Here is a 13,476-nt window from a genome sequence, read left to right on the forward strand (position 1 = left end):
CTTGGTTTCCTGTACCAAAGTCTTGGTCTTTCTTTCTTTGCAAATGGGTATTGGAAAGGAAGTTTCATCATCTGATGCTGGACATGCAGCAGTCTTTATTGATATCTGCTCCCCTTGGAGAAGCTTTTTGTTCATAGGGCAGAAGGTCATCTGTGCCATCCTTTTGAAACTGTGTTGAAAAACACCTTGGGAAAACTGGTATATCACACAATTTCTGAAGACTTGTAGCCTTTCTGAATTGCTATTCATTCCTGAAAAGATTTTCAGCAAAGTTTTGCCATTTATGCTTCACAGACATTTACCTTGCTGGCTTAATTACTGTTTTCCTCATTTTCATACCTCTACAATGATACCACTACTGGACAAAATTGAAAATAAATGAAAAATTGGAAAAATATATATATAAAAGAAAAGATGAAGTGATGAAGCGCATCTTTTTGAGTAAGTACAGCAAAGGATCACCTAGTAAACTACAGAGTACCTTCAGAGCAGTTGAACTGTCAAGGAGCATCTTAGGATGTCCTTTATTTATCTGTGGAATCCTAACAACAGAAAACTATCAGAGGGTATAAGATGTATTCTGTTTCAATGAGATTCTACTCATTGCACTACTATAAATGTAGCAGTGTCCTGGTGAGTTGCAGAAATCTTAAATCTTTAGATTTGGATTTTCAGAACTACCTGTAACTTTTCTGACTACACATTTTATTTATCCTTATTCCCCTAAAATGAATTAATACGTAAAATAAACCAGCATTGCATGACTGAATTTGGTGAATACATATATTTTGGGGAATTTAAAAAACAGCAAACAATTTTTTTAAAAATAGTTACATGGACAGTTTGTCATTTACCTGTGGTTTTCCTTCCTGCTTCCTGCTTGCTTGTCTCAAGCAGTTGTTTTATCTTTTCTTTCTTGTTTTTTATTGGCTGTTACACCTTGTGAATTATCTTTATTGGGAAATGCCATTTGTTTTATGTCTGTACAGGGCCTAGCACAAATAGGACCTAACCTTGTCAAATCTCTGGTTGCAAACAGCAATATTAATAATTAAAAATGACACGGGAAAATTGGATTGAGACTGGAGTTTATATGAAATATAATAGTGAATCTAATAAAAGACAGTCTTTAACTTATAAATGGGTTTGAGAAGATACAGCATAATCAAATTCAACTGCATTTTTTAGTACTTTTCATGTCATGTTTCCCAAGGTGCTTTACAGCACAATAATCATGATTAACTCTGGATTTAATCAGTGAACTGGTGCAGTAATGCACAGAGTGGGACAACGAGTTAGAAGAGCCTGATGTTGGTGAGGACCCCAGCGACCGTGCTATAATTCATGAGGAGATGTCAGGGAAACCCATCAAGGCTGGGTGTGGCAGAGTACATGGGGAGGCAATTCCATGTTTCAGGGAAGCAGTAGGAACAAAGTCCATTTATTTGAGAGCACAGTAATCTGAAGATTGGGATGTGTGCTTTGTTTTAGGGCGGTACTGAGAAATCATAAGATGAATTTATACCACATTTTCTGGTTTGCTTCAGTTTTGCTTTTGTAAATGTTTGTGAGTGCAAATATCTCTCAAACGTGAACTCTGTGAATTGCAAGTACTGGTTTCTTGGCAACCACATCAGGACTTTGCTATTTGCAGCTAGAAGGGAGGGTGCGTTTTAAAACAGTCTGCAAATTTAGAGGTTTTGATGGCATTCATGGTAACCAAGGCTCTTATGGCTTGTGTTTCATCTTGCATTCTTAGTCCTCAGACCCCTAAGGGCACTACACCGTCGATGGAGCGAGTGCCAAAGTAAACTTGAATTACCTAAGGCTCTCCTGCTTATTAGAAAACAGTCTTTAAAATACAAACTTTGCTATTAAGGCTGTTTCATACCAGGTGTGTTAAATAAGCTACTTTTATAAGGTGTTTCAGATGGATAATGATGGGAACTCTGCATGTCACCTAGAGATGATGGCAGGAGCTGAGGAGGGTTCCTGTGTACACTCCTTGGGGAGAGGAGGAAGAGGTTGTTCAGGTCTGGAAAGGAACAGCATGGGAAGGGTGTAGGGCATTTGATGCAGTGATGTGACCCACACAATTTCAAGTGTAGTTCTCCTCTTCTTTCTACCTTCCTCCTTCATCTCACTGCCTCAAATCTAGGGAGTGTATTCGCTATATGGATCTCTGTGGAACACAGATACTGATGAATATCAGGCAGAGTAGGCAATATTCCAGTTGCTAGGGTCCAGATGCCTGATATGCAAGCAGTACAATTTCAAGTCTTAAATATGTTTTTCTTTGCCATTGTATATGATTTACATAAATTGTTTTTAAAAAGCAACAGTGTCTGTGAAGAATTAATTTTAAGTATTTACTATGGTGAACAATTAGAATGATTTATATTAAGATGTTATTGCTGTCTGAGCAATGAAATCTGGTTGTGAGAACTGGCTCTGATTTTACAAGAGATTGATTCTGCTGATGTTCAGGTGAAGAAAAGAGAAAGGTCAGTGAAAAATGGAAAGTGAGGTATTTTCATTCTCTTTTTGTGGATGTTGGTGCAGGCTCTAGAATGCATGTTCTAAATGTGTGTTGGATCAAGGTTATAGACTGTGAGCTTTTAGAATCAGAGAGAGTTTCAAAATTATACCATGAGGGATTTATACCTTACTTTGAATAAATGGTGTAGTACTAATAAAACAGCATAATTGTCATGACTGCATCAAAGTTTCTTATAAAGTTTCTTATTTTGTGGCACTGCAATATGAATGCCCCAGCACATTTAACAAATGTAAATTAATTCTTACCATCAGAGATCAGGTAATTTCCCTAAAGATAAGGAACCCCTAAAAAAGTTCCTAAAAGAGTCAGTCCAGTCACAGTGGGGTCACAGCTGGGAACCAGGTTTCATTCTTCATTGTCCTGACTAACCTTTCCTCAGTCCACCTCTCTTTCCTCCTCTTTAGTCCATTTTTTGGAATTAGGCCCCTTTGAAGCCATGTCTATTTTTTTTTAATTTTATTTTTTTTCTTAGTCTTAATACAATTTTCCTTCTATGAAATGGGGAGAGCAGTGCTTATATAACTCTTGAGGGGTTTAGTAGTAGACAGAGAACTTCTTGAGCCAGAGAACTGTGACTTTACTTACATATCTTCACCGTGAAGAAGAAATTACACTCCCTTCATACCTGGAACTTCTAATGTCTCTCTAAATTGCTGATGGATGCACCCACTGCATCCTTTCTCAAGCTCACTCTGCATGAAGCAAACTTTTACCCATATATTTATTATTTATTAAATGAAACATTTATTATTTTTTCTTATTATTTTCAGAATCTCTTGACACAATTACTAAATTATGTATGCTTATGGATATGTTAGTTTGTGCAGATGAGAAGACAGAACAGTACAGGTTTCAATTTTCAGAGTTAGAATAAAATCTAGCTACATATCTCAAACAGCATACCCAGATGAAGTATCTATTGTGCTAAAGCAAATAGTGTTACTTTTTACTAGTTCCTCCTGGAAAAGGGCCATGTTTTTGAGATGAAATCCAGCATCTCAAATGAATTTTTTATATTACTTGATGTAGCAAGATTCATTTTCTCCATCATCTAATGGATCATGTTTATTGAATCAGACAAACTGGAGAATCTGAGCTTTCAGATACAGAGGGCAAAATATTGCCCGTGTTTGTTTGGCATCATCGATTAATCAAGACTTTCATCTTGTGCAGATACTTACAGGTTGAGTTTCCATCCCTTTGTGAAAGTTCCATTATCTTAAATCTTTAAAACCTAGTATTGAGGAAAAAAATATGTTTAGGAAAATCACCAGAAATATTTTACAGAAATTTTATAGGAATGCTATAAAGTAAATGAGTGGTTATTGTGTTTCCGTACATTATTTTGATTCACAGACTAAGGAGAATATGACTTCTTGAAGGAAAAAGTAGCTTTAGCAAGGTGAGTAACAAAACTTTTGCAGTTCTGCCTCTCTTAAAGATGCAGATACTCAGCTCTTTGGGCTAAAGAAAGCTCTTTTCTTCTGCTGAGAGATTTTTGCATTGACAGCAGTTCTGGTTTAACTGTCTGTCTGGTAGTGTAAAGACTGATTGCTCCCATCACCGTAGGACAGAAACCTACCTATTTTCTCCTGACACTCTCCTTTGTGAACATTGTGGAATATTGCAGCTCCCCAGCAGGAAAATTGACCTTGTTGCACTGAAATCATCTGGGAGAGTTACCACTGACTGCAACAGTGGCAGGGTCAAGCCCATGGTTAAATTCTTTTTGCCCATACGTTGAATCCAGCAGTGTATTGTTACAGGATTTCTGGCAGCTTTACCCATGTGTAGATAGGCCTGAAGGGAGGGCATTTGTGGGTTGGCAGAGAACTCCATGTGCAGAGCAGGTGTGGGCTCATCAAGCAGCAAAGAGGCAGCTGTGAGGGAGCCTGGGGAACAACATCTGGGGAATGCAATTAATTTGCAATACCTGGTGTGGAGGTGCTCTAGAGAGGTGATTGTCTGCTGAAGCTCTGCTTGCCTTTCTTCCTTCAAACAGCAGCTCTCAGGTTGGATTTCTGCGTTTTAGCAGTCAGTGGTGTAGCTTGTCTCTGTGAGTAACAAATAAAGCTTACTTATTTGCTCTATTTTGCTTATTGTGAGCATACATTTTTGTATATGTTGGGAGACCTGGTTTGTGTTGGTGAGCCAGGTAGGGCATAAATCCTTTCCAGGACTGTTTTAGAGTAAGAAGATCGATGTATAGAAAATATCTGGGCTGGAAAGAGTTAAGCCTAAGTTAGAAGACTGAGAAAAACTTATCCATGTTTCAGACCTAGCCCCCTTTGGGCAGGGGATTGTTACTTACCTGGTATTTAGATGTGTTGGCTGTCTGTCTGGAAACCATGAACAGGTAACTGTTGTGCCTCCAAGAAGGCAATTCTATTGCATGTCCAATAATTGCATGTAATATTTTAAAGTAAAATCCACTAGAATTCATATTGATTTATTTAATGCAGCTTGGCTTTTGCATTGGCCCTTAATTGTTAGTAAACTAGATTGAGATCAAGATTTTTATGGAATACATATGTATGAGACAGATTTTGAATAATGCATACTAGAAGTTACTTTGGATTTATCTGTTTTTAAGCTGGGTGGTAGCTATTACACCCAGTACTCTATGGATTTATTCTATCCTCCTTGTTTAATGAAACCCTTTGCACCTGTGAAAAGTGGGTGTAAATGGTAGGGAGAAAAATCTGACTTATAATTGTGCTATGAATGTAAGAAGCAAATACAAATTGGAAGACAGTACATTGATATTCATGGTTCTCTTTCTGTAACAATATCCCCTTTGGAAAACTAGAGGATCTGTAGTTAGGAGGTTGGTTGGAAAAGTTTGGCTGGGCAGCTGCTAAGCTCTAGTATTAGGAAACTAAGACCAAACATTTTTAAAGTACCAGTTGAATCTTATTGTGGTTTGTAATTAGGTACATCTCTCACACATTTTAACAGACACTTCATTTTTATTCTGCCTCTTCTAGAGACTATTTTCATACAAATTACAAGGGTTCAAAATGACACAAAATGTATGCTCTGAGGCTTTAATTGCTAGCTGTTAGTAAACAGAAGTTTCTTTGCATTAACTTATTGCAGAGGCTTCTGAGTAACTGTTCAGGGGTATAGTGTGCTTTTGTTTGGGGAGACTGTTTCACCTTTTGTGAATGCTAATGGCACATTTTGAATTACAAGGATTTATTTCAGAGGCTGCAAAAACTGTGAGATATCTATCAGCTGAAAGGCAGCTCAGTGTTCCTAAACTACTAGTGTGTAAATGAGCTCTTAGATTGTATTTTTTGAGCTCTGTGGAGTGCTGTAGGGTGCACGCATCCAGCTGTGAAGGATTACTGTTGATCCCACTAGCTCATCTAGAGAGAGCTTTTTACTTTAGCTCCCACTTTGAATGACTGATTCCTGTCTTGATGGGGTACATACGTAATTGGAATCCATTGATTGCTTGATTTCTTACTATTCATATGCAGTATTGATTTATCAACCATAAACTTTTCATCACTGTCATCTCTGAAAGCTCTTATCTGGAGTGCCACTCATAATGAGAGAGTTTATACTGCTGTTACCTGTCTTTGCTGCGGGAGAATGGGATGCTTTACCTCCCAAAAACATCTCTCCTGAAGGGTGGAAGGAGTGATGTGTGCAGTTATCAGGGGGGGTTACTGTAGCTGCCTAGTACCTGCAGAGTAGTAAAAATATTACCTTAGGAAGTTTTTTTTTGGATTTTTTTTCTATTAGACAAATTTTCTGCCATTGAAATCCAACCTTAAGTAGCTCTGGAAAGAGAAAAAAGAGAATAATTAAATCAATTAAAACCTGTTTCCACTTCTCACCCAGAGCAGAAATTGAGGTATCTCCTCTAGCCCTAAAATAAGGAGAAACAAACTCTGCTAGCTGAAATCCAGTCTGAGCCAGGGATTTCTTCTTACTGCCCTCAAGTAAGGATGTGGGGAGGATGCAATTGTTCAAACATTATGAAGTGTGTTAGAGACTTCTGCTTTCTCTCTTCACTTTTCCACTTTTGATTTCTGTGACTTAACCTTTTCCCTGGTGGATTTATGCAAAATTTCAGGCATCAGGTGTCAACCAGGCATTCCACAGTATAGGACAGTATATTAACAATGGTTTTTTGGGTATACTTCAGTACAAGAAATTTGAGCTGCCAGAAGCTGTGTCTTGTCCAGAAGCTGAGGCATAACACACTTGAATAAACAAGTGTTTTGTTTTTCCTACATGCTGTGCCAAGTAATTTTAAAATTAATATTTTTAAATTGAAATTAAAAGTTAAATCTTAGATTTTTTAAAGTAATTTCATCAGACTTTTTCTTCTTGCACTTAGTGAGTCAGCCACATATCTATGTTGGTAGAGAAGCTCTTGCTAAATTTTTTAAGGTTTACCCATAACAGTTTTAGTACTTTTAAGACTGAATAAATTTCATAGTTTTAGTCTTAAGCTGAAGGTGTAAGCTTACTGTTTCAGCCTTCTAGGAAAAAAAAAGAAAGAAAAAAAGAAAGATTTTTTTTTTTTTTTCTCAAATCAGTTTGAGATTGGTTATGACTTTTTGTGGAGATCTTAAAAGCTGAGGAATAAGCTGAGCATGGAAGCTGATGTTTATGACAAAGACTGATAGCAATATACCTCCAAGGAAGTTTGAGCTCTTGACATAATAGCTTTTTTCAAGTTCATCTTGGACTGATTTTATGCTTTGGAAGGTGAGAAATGCATCATGCAGTGGAGAGCTGGGGGAAGTTTGTGAGGGGCTCTGATGAAGTGTGTTAGGGGCTGTGAAAGCAGCACATATGCTGGAACTGCCTTTGGACCAGCCTGTACTTCTCAGCACAGGTGAAAGCTGTGAGATTGTTTTATTTCTTGTATTAATGCAGGTAGAGATCCTCTGCACATTTTCTTGGGGGAGCTTCACCAAAAAAAAAAATTGATATCACAACAGGGACTTAAGAGTGTGAGTGTGTAGATGTGAGTTTAAATCACTGGGTTAATTTTGAAATCAGTCTCTGCTTCAGTTAGTGCCTTTTGGTTTGTGTCATGAAGCAATTTCAGACTTGACAAAGCAGGCTTTTTCAAATTAAATTCAACAGGAAGATGCTCTCCAGGAGCACTCCCAAAGCTGATAAGGGGCAGTTAGCCCACAGCACTGGATCAGTGCTAGTCCCAAGTAAAGCCCTGTAATCCTATTCTGGGAGCATTTGGTGATCAGCACCAGCTGGTTCACTGCTCAGAGTGCAGGATCTCCTCACACTGTCTTAAGTTACTTGCTACTATAGATAAAGCATGGGAATTAATTAATCTTTTTTTTTTCTTTTTAAAAGGAGGGTGTTTTTTGGACTAAAGTTGAGGGACGGAGGGTAAGTGTGAAGTATCTACTGAGATGAATTCAAAGGATTAGAAATACTTCTCATTTGAATAAAACTATTTATACTTGGATTTTTATCATTTTAATATGGATAGATGAAACTCTTGCCTTTCTCACTGTTCACAAAGGACAAGGGATGATTATGACAGTGTTACTCCATCAGACTGTAGTCAGTGAAACATGTAGGGCACTTTCCTGAGATGGGAGAAGCATCTTCTAATCTCTTCTTTGATAAAACTTAAACATTTCTCAACTCTTTCAGGAACAAGGTAAATACCAGCTATGTAAGTGATTATGGGAGGTGGTGGGGGTTATTTTGCTTTGGCATTTCCCACAGAGGGCTTCCACTTTGCATACAAACATTTGTATGTTTTGTAGATGAAGAAAGTGAAGGAGAATGACTGTACCCCCTGATAATCAGCCCCCAGGTCCCATTCTGTACTCCAGTCTTCTGGTGCAAAATGGGGCAGTTTTAGCAATTTACATTGCACATGTCATGTTCTTAATAATGACAATTAATCTGAGTGCCACTTCTAGGACTGTGTTTAAAAGAATGTTTAAAGAAAGTAATAGTTTGAATTCCACAAGATTAAGCAAATGCAGATGGGGGAGGGTGAGGCAAGCCCCAAACTCAGTAATTAAGGTTATGTGAATGTATTGCTTTCATCTTCCCTTCTACTGATCCAATTTTTCTCTTCATCACGTTTTATGGATTCTTTTTAATCTGTCTTCTGGGTGATATATTTTTTTCCTGAGAGGCTGTTGTGCCATTGTGACTGTGGGGGATAGTGTGCCATTTCTCCTTTCCTGCCGCTATTTATTCAAAAAGATGGATTGTGATTTCTGTGTGCTGTTTCTAGTTTGAGAGCATGCCAAAGCTTTTTAGGGTTTGATATGCCTGGTGTCCTTTTGCTGTGGGGCTGGACTATACCCTCTGCAGTGATGAAGAGCTGTTTGCTCTAGGGGAGACAGGAATCCAACATACTGGAAAAATCACAAATACCCATGATATTAGCAGTTTTTGTAGGTCTTTCATATCTTAAAATAGCATGAAAACTGTGAAAGGAGCCCTAGATGAAAGTACTGTCAATTGAAATATAAAACTATGTTTCCTCACCAGAAGTTACAATAAAGTCTTGTCATAAATGATGCATTTTTTATGCAGAAGTAAATTTTTTATCTCATAACATAGGATGCGATTATTAAGGAAGTAAACTAGAGAGCAGCGATTTGTGGGCACCTTTATTCAATCTGAATTACTTTCTTTAACAGAGTTGTTTCTGGATTTCTTTTTTTTTTTTTTTTTGAAAACTTTTTCTTTCATGAGATGACTGGAAAGCTCAGAGTGTTTTCAGGCTTATATTTTTTTCAGAGGTTAAATAATGCTGAGTAGCCAAAAAGGGGGAATAGTATAACTCCTTCTGGCTTTTATATGTGCATATATATATATTTATGTTTAAGCATACATACACAGATATTTCCAAAAATGTGAAGTTTAAGACTACTTTGAGAACTTGTAGCATACACAACATAGTGTAATTATAAAATTGAAACTCATGCTGTGAATTATGCTAATTCTAACTAACAAAAACTTTTCATATTACTTTTACCATCGTTTTCCAAGGGAAATTTGTGTTTACATGTGTATTTCCTCTTCTCTAGTAGTCTGGTTTAATTTCAGCTGAACTTGACAGAAGAGCAAGGAAGAGAGCTGTTTTGGATTAGGAAAGGAAGAGATCCTGTTAGGATTCCCTGCTGTGAAGGAGGCCCTGTGCTTGGAGCAGGTGCTTCCCTGTTTTTACCACAACAGAATTTCAACAGCACATGAACAGTCTTATTTGCTTCTTGGCCATGGAAATCATTGTAGTTCCTGAAATAGTTTATGCTTCAGATTCCAGAGTTGGCTCCTGTTAGGGCAAAAATCCATTGGAAATGACTCTGACTAGTTTTCCTACTTACAGAAATATTGTTATACTCCACTCTCCTGCTCTTGCTGTCGGAAAAATAAATTTTAGAAAGCGTGTTTTGTTAAAGTTGTAGGTGGATCACAAAATCTGATTCCTAAAGAGAGAATAACTTCAGTTAATTAAGGTTTTCGTTTGATCATCTTGCTAAATTAATTTTAGAACAACTAAGCAAGCTATTACTTGAAGAAATAAAAGCTCTACTTCAAAAGTTTTTCCTAGATTACTTCAAAGTTTGGTGTTGCTGGTACCAGCTTCTTCCAGCTCTTTTCTGTTCAAACTGTGTGTTAGTTTGCATGGAGCTAAATGGGGGTGGGAGTATCCTTTTGTGGCATTTGATGTTGAATGACATAGGAAGAACTTTATGGTGGCAAAGCACTGGAACAGCTGCCCAGGGAGGCATGGGATTCTGTGATATTAGTTAAACCATGAGCAAAACATGGAAGGGAAATGTAGCTGGAAAAATAGTCTGCATCTATAATAAAGATGATTTACTACTGATTTTGTAGTGGACTGGGTTTGAGGAGAAGGAGGTTTTTTAACATTTTTGGAAGTAACTTGAGGAATACACATTTTAGTAGTAGTGATGTATTATTCAAGGGAGAGAAAGGCTAACCTCATAAAGCAGTGGGAGAGATATTGAGCTCTTTATTGTTTCATGGAACAATACATGAGGCAGATTACAAATGTTTTGGAGTGCTGGAATCTTGGATGCTGGATTGTTTGATAAAGTACCCATGAGCTGAACAGAGCTGAATGTAAAACACCCAGCTGCTCCACGCTGTGAACTGATGTGTTCAAAGTGCCTGCAACTGTACTTAGATTTGCCTTATGTGCAATGCCTGTCAGTCTTGGATAGCATTGGAAGCTAGGTTGTAGTGCACCGTGGAGCTCCTGTGCTCTTGGGGAGTGAATATTGATGAACTGCTGTTTCCAGGTTTTCAGCTGACAGATCTGACAGGAATTGTGCAGGGGAGCCAACCCAATACTAAAGTTTGCCAGTTGGTCTGGTCCAAGGGGTTTTTGGGTACCACCAGAATTATGTTTATGTGGTCCCTCAGGAGAAGACTCTGGCTTTGCAAAATTATGCACTCAGACTAAAATTCTGAAAAATGCTTGTAATGCTTCAGACAGAACATGCTGATATCTGACTGCGTGATTATTACAATTGTATTGATGCCTTTTGATAAGGCAGTGAACAACCTGTGAAAGGTGCTTGTCATCTTTGGTCAAGGAATGTAAACAATAGAAATTGGGCCCTTTGGTAATGACTTTACAGGTTTATGAGCTTAAACCTATGGATGCTAGCTTTGGAACAGGCTGCAGGGAGCTGCAGAAAATGCAGGCCCATGGCCTCTCAGTCCTGCCTGAGAAACTAGCCTGGGAATTCAAAGGAGGATTTCAAAACAATCCTCAGAGACAGAAAACAACTGCCAGGTGTTTTTTATCTGTCCTCTTGTTTCCTCTTGCAGGACATGGTCAGGGGGGCAGAGTGCCCCTGACCAATGATGGTAATGTAGCACTTTGCTAGCCAATAAGAGTTTCTTTTCTGTACTTTCCACGTATCTGTCTATAAGACAGGCCTGAAGCAATAAACTAAGGAATTCTCGTGTTGTGACTCCCTTGAGAGTCCAGTGTCGTTCTTTCTAGCCGTTCCCAATCGGAACGACATAAACCCTACTTCACTTCTTTAAACTGAATGATGAAACGTGTTTTGGTAGATTGAAATCCTCATGCACAATGTCTTCCTGGATAGTCCACGTGGTATTTGTCCAGCTGCTGAGCAGGCATGCAAGTCATGACCTTGTGTGACATCAAGAGGCTCAGACATGCCTCTGAGCTCAATGTTTGTCTCTTTGTCTAAACATCCTTGTGAAGCTTTCTGAGAAGAGGAGAGACAGGTAGAAAGAAGGGTGATAGAAGAGGGTGGGGAAATTAGCAAGTACTACTGGGCTTTTGCAGCCAAAACTGACATTTTGAATTTTTCCCCAAATTAAACTCAACTCAAAAGTTCTCTCTTAAACCTGCTGGTAATATGAACTGGAGAGGGAAGAGTGGGCTCTTTTTTGTTTTTTTGAGCCAGAAGGTGTGGAGATTGGCTTGAGGTGCCTATGCCAGGCCACTTTGGTTGACCTATGGATTAATGAAACTGAGACACAGACTTGTTTGGAAAACAGCCCTTGAATTTCTAAATAAAATTGCAACTGCCAGTTTCTGTGTGAGTGGAAAGCTGTGTTTGGCTACCTTGTAAATATTTGTCCTTTGCTAATTGTTCTTTTCAGCATTCTTGTTACTTACCTGGGTATGTCAGGACCTTTGTATGCTTATTTGCTTTCTGTTGGTTTGATTTCATTTTTTTAAAGTTTTGTTTGTTTGTTTGTTTTAACAGTGGTTGTTAACATATTTATCAGACATTTGGCTTCTCTTCTGTTTATTTTTTTTGCTTAAAAATATCACTAAATTGGAAACATTTTATTCAAAATTTTGTGTTATAGGAAGTGACTGCTCTTCTGGGAACACGTTTGCTTGTATGAAAGTTGGTTCAGCTTTCTGCTCTTGCATTTGCCACAAAACTCCATTTATGGGAATGTTAATGGTTTATTGCTGAAATTAAGAATTCAATGACATTTTTATGTAGTGTAGGATTTTTTTCAAATGCTGCATATTTTCTCTTGTTGGGAAAATCTTTCTTTTAGAACTACTGTGCTTGATTAGGGTTATATGACATGGATGAAGCTATTCAATTTAATTTGAATGTACACCTTCTGATGATTGTCTGCATCTTACTGAAAAATAGTTCTTAAGTTCTTTTTTCTTGAAAGATAAATATAATACTAAAGCTTTTTTTTTAAAGATAACTGCACAAAGTGCTATTTCACCTATTTAAAGCAAGGTATTTTTAGTTTCCTTACACTTTTTCTGCTGGTCTTTTTAAAGATAGCGATGAATGCTGTACAAAACAGAAGTGAATACCTTCGTGATAAAAGGTAGATAAGATTTTTTAAAAAAAGGCTGTTAATATGATAAAAGCATAATTTTCAACTATGAATTTTTGTTCTTCAAGATAAGTATCTTAAAACGATCTGGAGACTACATGTTATTAACAGTAAAATATTTATTAAAAGAATTCTAAAGCCCTCTGAGGAAAATGTATGATTCAGATCCTAACCTATCTGTGTAGCTTAGAGCTGGTTTGACCAGAATTGAATCTCTGTAGCTGCACTTTATTCTCATGAAGAAGTATAAAATATATTTATTTGAAGTTCTTCGTTGGTATTTGTCCTCTCTTCCCTGTAAATAACCTTAGCCACTTAGTTCAAGTATTTTAAATACAAATGAAAGAGGAGAATTAGAGAGAAACCATTCAAAGTATTGGAACAAAGGTATTCTAGGTTTGTATGTCGGGGTTTTAAGTCACAATTTTTTCTCTGCATGATAGCAAAAGTGAGTAGTAATTTATTGGATTAAAATTTGATTCTCTAGGTTTGACTTTTTTGTGGAATTTCTAATTCCACAGTTTTTCTTACCAATTAAAATCTATTTTATAAATAAAATGTTTGTTCTA

The 13,476-nt window shown here is 37.4% G+C and overlaps 1 protein-coding gene across 10 annotated transcripts in view; it reads left to right on the plus strand.

The window, feature by feature from the left end:
• GRID1 (glutamate ionotropic receptor delta type subunit 1) overlaps positions 1 to 13,476 on the plus strand; it is a 493,727-nt gene that overhangs the window by 100,212 nt on the left and 380,039 nt on the right. The window contains exon 1 of one of the 10 annotated variants that reach the window (XM_086900901.1): positions 4,447 to 4,572. The exons of the other annotated variants lie outside the window; for them this stretch is intronic. The gene's annotated coding sequence lies outside the window, so the exon portion shown is untranslated. Of the gene's footprint in view, positions 1 to 4,446; positions 4,573 to 13,476 lie in introns of those variants that run through there. 10 annotated transcript variants of the gene reach the window in all.

Source organism: Cyanistes caeruleus, chromosome 8 (assembly GCF_971803275.1).
Source record: "Cyanistes caeruleus chromosome 8, bCyaCae1.hap1.1, whole genome shotgun sequence".
Classification (NCBI taxonomy): domain Eukaryota; kingdom Metazoa; phylum Chordata; class Aves; order Passeriformes; family Paridae; genus Cyanistes; species Cyanistes caeruleus.